The sequence below is a fragment of the Oryza sativa genome, chromosome 8, assembly GCF_034140825.1.
Source record: "Oryza sativa Japonica Group chromosome 8, ASM3414082v1".
NCBI lineage: Eukaryota > Viridiplantae > Streptophyta > Magnoliopsida > Poales > Poaceae > Oryza > Oryza sativa.
This window is the reverse complement of record NC_089042.1, coordinates 16,904,746-16,911,112: the sequence shown is the minus strand read 5'-3', so window position 1 is coordinate 16,911,112 and position 6,367 is coordinate 16,904,746. Positions and strand designations below refer to the sequence as shown.

Below are 6,367 nucleotides of genomic sequence, written 5' to 3'. Positions count from 1 at the left end.
TGGTAGAGTAGACTACACTAATGTAACTGATCGATCTCAGCCACTCAAGGACTAGCGATATCATACATCAATATATATCCTCCCACATACACATATCTTACCTAGTGAAAAGTGAAATCCAAAGTGGAATGATAATCAGCCACATTATTTGGTAAATATTAGCCGTTGGATCTACTACAAGACCAAATAGAGTGAATAAATCTTGGACCGTTGGATTAGATGTATAGTAAAAGAATACATTCAAAGGACTTCCAGAGATGAAGTTACTAGAAGGGGAAAGAATGAAATGAAGGAAAAAAAATCCTCGTCCTTTTAATTAAAGATTCATTAGTTAAGATTGCGCTATTCAGGGTATATTCAAAATATATGTTCATATGATTAATTTTGTTTCTAGCAATTAATTGTTAATGAACTTGAGAAAAAAAATCTATACATACATGCACATTCCTTCCAATAAAGAGGTCATGGGCATCTGAATATAGGTATAATGATTTTCACAAAAATTTAAAATAAAAATTATACTAATTCCTTAAAAAGATAAAATATATTACCACAAAGGATGCACACCAATAGAAATTAAGTGGAGTATAATGGTTAATACATTAGCAAAGACACACAGTGGCTGATCTAGAAATAAATAGCAGTGGGGTCTGAGCAAACTAGATAGAGTTATAGTCCACCCTCCCATTTACATATGGTAAAAAATTTTAGTGGGGTCTTCATGGGGTCTCTCATAGTCTTCACGCCAGTAGTGGGGGCTCGAGACCCCGCCGCCCCCATGCTAGATCCGCCACTGAAGACACATATAAAGATGATGACTTAAGCCTATTAAAATTTACAATAAATATTAAGCCATTTATTGTATCGAGATAACACTATCACTCATCATGACCAAATTTTTACTGACGACAAAAAATCCAACAGAAGCAGATTAGCACTCACACATATCACATAACAGGATGTATAGAGTAACACAAATACGCGACATCATAAACAGTACACATGGAGAGACACCAAAAACCGTGCCAACGCATGGAACAGGCTGTTAAATTATAAATATTTATTACTGGACACCGTGTTTATCATTATTAAAATATTCATTTCGGTTCAATAAGAGAAAAAAATAATATAAGATATTAAAATCTTTGGATGTGAGTTCTTCCTTCTCTCTTCCCTCGCTTCAGATTGAGCTTTCCTTCTTTTTTGAAACCTAAGGCGGAACTTTGTTCCACTTTTATATTTAAAAGAAGAGAATTGACCTAGTTTATAAGGAAAATCAGACCCGAAAACCATACAGCTGCACGGTTAATTACGGGAAACCGGCTAAAACCCACCACACAGAGAAAGCAAGAGACCTAACTACAACTAGCAACGACGGCGGAGCCCAATTGTACGACATCATTGTCAAGCTAAAACACAGAAGCGGCCTAAACAGCTGCCCAAGCGACCCAGCAGCGCCGACTTCACAACCGTAGCGACACTGAAGCCGCGAAAGTCGCCAGAGCGAAAAGCAGCTCCGACATCCAACAATGGACATCAGCCAAGCCACCAAAGAGCCACTTCCTTCACACGGCCAGCACCAAACTCCTTGGAAGAGACTGCAACTTGTCATTGTTGCCAAGCATTGCCGCACCCCATCAGCGAGCAGCTCCGACTTCATCGGCAGAAGCAACCGAAGAGCGTGTCGCCCACCACAAGAACGAAGCGGACCCAAGGAGGCGAAGGCCTCGCCGAACACCAAAGTAAGAAAGCTTTTGAACCGAAAAAGACCATCCACGGTCATCGATGCATAGGAACTCCTCCGAAGCGACGCCCCCAAGGAGAACACGACGTGTAACGTCGCCGCCGCTCGTCCGAAATTGGAACAAGGTTTTCACCTGGAGATTTGTGGGCAATATGAAAGAACGCCATGACAACGCCTCCAAGGAGGTTAACGGCGCCCATGAGCGTCGTCGTCGTCGAACTGGCCAAAGGCACGGCAAGGCTTTCGCCAACATCTTCACATCACGCACACAAGCACCCCACATCAACGACCACGGAAAAGTCCATGACGTCTTACAAGCAGTCATACCTCGACGCAACCAAACACGCCAACGCATCCACATCCACACATCACGAGCAGGAGGCTCGCCGCCAGTGAGCAACCCTGCCGGAGCCCGCCTCGACTCCGCGCAGCCTCCGAGCTCGCTGGAGCCCTCCCGAGCAGTGCAACGCCGCCACACGCAACCGCCGCCCATGCCACGCCCGCTCCCGGTCTCCTTTCCCGCCGCCCAACTCCTTCCCCGCCTTCATATGCTGCCGCTGACGTCGACGCGTCGTCTGTCGCACGGCGCCACCGTCGCCAGCCAACACCACCACGGCCGCCGCCATCAGCCGCTGTGGTCCGCCGGTCGTCTCCACGCCACCGTCACCAGCCGCGGCCGCCAGCCGCCACCATCAACGGTCGCCGCCACCAGCCGCCGCCCGTCCAGATCCGGCCGGGGTGGCGCGGATCCGGGGGACGGAGCACGCCTCGGTGCTGGGCTGGAGCGAGACGACAATGACGACGCGGCAGAGGTCCCTGCCACAGCATCCTGGACGCGCCGCGGTCCGCCGCCGACGTCGAGTCGTCGTGCTTTCCTTCTTGACAGGGCTGTACACGTCCACCCTCCACGCGCTCACCCTTGACGGCCTTAGCATCGTGTTTTTCGCGCCGCGTGGGAATGAATCACTGGAACTGCCTCCACAAGCCTCGTCGTGTCCATGTCGTCGCCATTGTCGCGCGCCATCCGAACTAGTGAACATGAGCTTCTCCTAGTCGACTCATCCGTCTAAGGCAGGCGCAGTGATTGTAATTAACAGCTTCAAGTTGATCTCGTGCACCAATTAGTGCACGTCTGTCGTCTTGTGCATCAGTAGCAACCTTGATTGATCGATCTCGCCAGCACTACGCTAGGAGTCTACTGAAGCTCTCCCCTCTCCGCTGGCCTGCATGTTCTCCCACGCCGGTCCGCAAGGTGGTAGCTAAGGACCTGCTTTGTGCTCCCCTGCATGCCCTTGGAACTTGGATGAACGTGTCGTCATGCCGCTGGCATCCGCGCTGCCCTCTCTCATGTCCCATTCTTTTCTCCAACAAAAATTAGATGAAGATTAAGATTTTTGTGGCATGTTTTTCAAATTGCTAAACAGTGTGTTTCGTGTGAAAATTTTCTATATAAAAGTTACTCTAAAATATCATATTAATATATTTTTCAAGTTTGTAATAAGTAAAACTCATTAAATCATACGTTAATACCACATCGTTTTACGTAAAAAATTTAATCTTTATATTCGGGACAAAATAACACCACCTCACTGAAGCGAAGACCACCCAACGAGCTGGGTGTACATGAGGAAGATTGAGGATTTCAGGGGTAATTTGTTGATCTCTTTCAAATATTCTCTGACTTCCTTCATTTCATGTTATAAGACTTTCTAGCATTACCCACATTAACATCTAATAGTAAAATGCCCGTGCTTCGCTATGGGTAAAAAGAACGTTTAAATGTAATAAATATTTCAAGAACGGATATAAAACACTGTCCCATTTTGATATACTCATATTGTCATAACGCGCTCTCTATCAACTCTCACATGGCAAGCGCATGATATCATTTACAAAATTGAGATGGTGCTTGGACTGTAATATATCGTGTTTTGCGGATGACGGAAAGAAAATAATTACTTACTTAAAATTATTGATTTTTGAATTATCCGTTATTGTTCGTATATTGTCTGCATTATGCACCACACACAATATCCGTGGATCCACATAGTTGCCTCGTGTTGCAATAGATAAAAACTAAATTAAATTTGTGTTGACGTAAAAATTAAACTATATATCATAATTATGAAAGCTAATGGCATAGCCAAATTATGAAAATCAGTGTTATTATTTTTTCAATGGGAGTATTGTTTTCCATTTATAAATCACATTGTCAAATATCGAAAAAAATAAGAAGCAGATTAGACGTAGAGAAAAAAAACAGAAATAAAAACTATGGAAGCAGAGTGACAGGGAAGGGATAAGAAAGCAGCAGCAGAGCAGTCTCGGACCTCTCGGTTCTTCCATTCTCAATTTATCTCTATACACGATACTCTGTTCTTATCCGGGGCTTTTAACTATTTGCCACTCTTACGGATGTTGCTTAATGATTTGTCACTAGGCCCACATGTCATAGACACATGAGGGCCCACATGTCATTGACAGGGTGTGGCAAATCGTTAATTGCCATGTCACAAGAGTGGCAAATAGTTAAATTTCCCGTTCTTATCCTCCCATCTCACTCTCTTAGACACTGGCAGGGACATGTAAAAAAACCGCTCCCCATCACTTTCCCCATTTCTCCTCCTGCTCAGCTGCTCTCGATGAATCCGCCGTCTTCCTTTTTCTGCTCTTTCCTCTTGGTTTTCTCTCCTCTCATCTGCTGCTCTCCCTCCTCGACCACCCACCGACGGCGCCACTCCCTCTCCGCCGCTCCCCCTCCTTGTCCCTCCACCGAGCCCACCGGCGATGGATCCAACTCCCCCGAACTCGCTGGCGATGGATCGGCCTTCTCTGAGCTTGCCGACGACAGATCCACCTCCCCTGAGCTCGGTCCAGCCGTCGTCGGCGTTGGGTGGCGAATCAGTCGACGCCGATAGCAGATCGAGCTCCCCAACGGTGGATTGAGCTGCCACAACAGTGCAGTTCGGTGCCGAGCGGATTGGGGCGGCTTTGGCCTTTAGGCGGAGGGAGTGGTCGAAGACGGGGGGAGGCTGAGCGAGTCGTGGATGCCGGATCCGGTGGGTTTTTCTTGTCTCGTGATGTCCTCCATGATCACTATTTGGTCTGATTGGTGTTTGTTTTGTTGGATTTCTCAGGATCTGGTACAGTGGACGAATGTCCGGCTCGACGTCCCGTTGGTGCTTCTTCTGGTCGTCCAGTCGGCTCTCAAGGCCTGGCTGCGGCCCGCCGAGTTTGAGAGCTCGCCTGCCCCGTGCCTGCCAGTGACTGATGTCCTTGATTCGCCGTCAGTTCCAGCCACTGACGCCTATGGTAATTTTCATTTTTAAGATAATATATCATGTTATTCATGTGAAATCTTGGGATCATCTTGCATTGGAACAATTCTGTTTTTGAAATGGGGGAATTGCGGAACACCAGTGTATTTCCATGCTGATTAATTTGGAACATAGCATAGTGAACAGGGTGACAGGTGGTTATCTTGATCTTAAACTGTCTCCAACTCTTCATTGAATGTTTCTCAGATGAATTGATTCATTTAATTCATTAAAGCCACAGGCATATGCTGACCACTGCATTTCTTGTACAATGTTGAACAGGTACATGGAGTTGGCTCACTGAGTTGATGAGGCTTTGTGGTTCATGGCAGCTGATGGACTCACTATGGATCACCCTATTATGACAACAGAATTCTGGACATCACATGAGTGCCTTCTTCTTCCCTATGAGCAAGCATTACCTGAAAACATTAGAGTGAAACTCCCTCACCTCATACGTGCTGTTCATGTTGCTGTCCAGATAGTAACATGGGTTACCGACCCGATGCATGGTAACACAATGAAGGCTCCTTGTGGCCTCAAGACTCGCTCCTTTGCTACTTTTCAGTATTTGCTTGTTCCTATTACTTCTCAGTAGTATGTAACTGAATAATTGTCTTATTTTTGCTGGACAACCTAATTGCATATGCACTATGCTGCTATGCAGAGAGAAGCTGTTTATAGGGTGTTTGATGGTTGATTGCGGCGTACAATGTCTGACAGGTACGCGGAAGTTTCCGATGCTTAATTTGAATTGTTGATATTGCAAATTAAATCAGTAAATCTCATTCTAAGTCTTTTAACTCCTGTTATTCATTTTTTATTCCCCGCACAACATACACACACGCACAAGTTATATCTCACCTTCCAGTATATATGTTTTTTAAGATTGCTTTTGTATTCTAGTAGTTTTTATACTGCATAAGAGTAGTTTTTTTTTTAAAAAAAACAGAACAGTTAGTTAATTTGATTTCATTGGTTTGTAGCTCTACGACTTATGGAATACTGAGATGAATATAAACCTAGGTGGTACCTGTGGATTGTAATTTAAACTCTACACACGTGGGTAATCTTATATGTCTTTTCGATGAATTAAAAAGCTTCACAATTAAGAAAACATAATGTATTTAAATAATAAAACAATAACGCGAGGATCTCTGCGTGCACAATAAGTTTAGGCCATTAAGAATAGAATGACTGATCTACATGATATATAATAGATTTCAAGGTTCTATCACAAAGCAGAATTCCATCAAGTTTATAGTGACAAAACACTAACTTTTGAAACATTAACAAAGTTCAGGAG

At 44.8% G+C, this 6,367-nt stretch overlaps 1 long non-coding RNA gene across 1 annotated transcript; it reads left to right on the top strand.

Moving 5' to 3' along the window:
- Nucleotides 1-4,894: 4,894 nt before the first annotated feature.
- On the top strand, nucleotides 4,895-5,784 carry LOC136351314 (uncharacterized). Its single transcript, XR_010734319.1, has 3 exons — nucleotides 4,895-5,056; nucleotides 5,344-5,573; nucleotides 5,729-5,784. It is a non-coding gene; the product is annotated as an uncharacterized lncRNA (long non-coding RNA).
- Nucleotides 5,785-6,367: the final 583 nt, after the last annotated feature.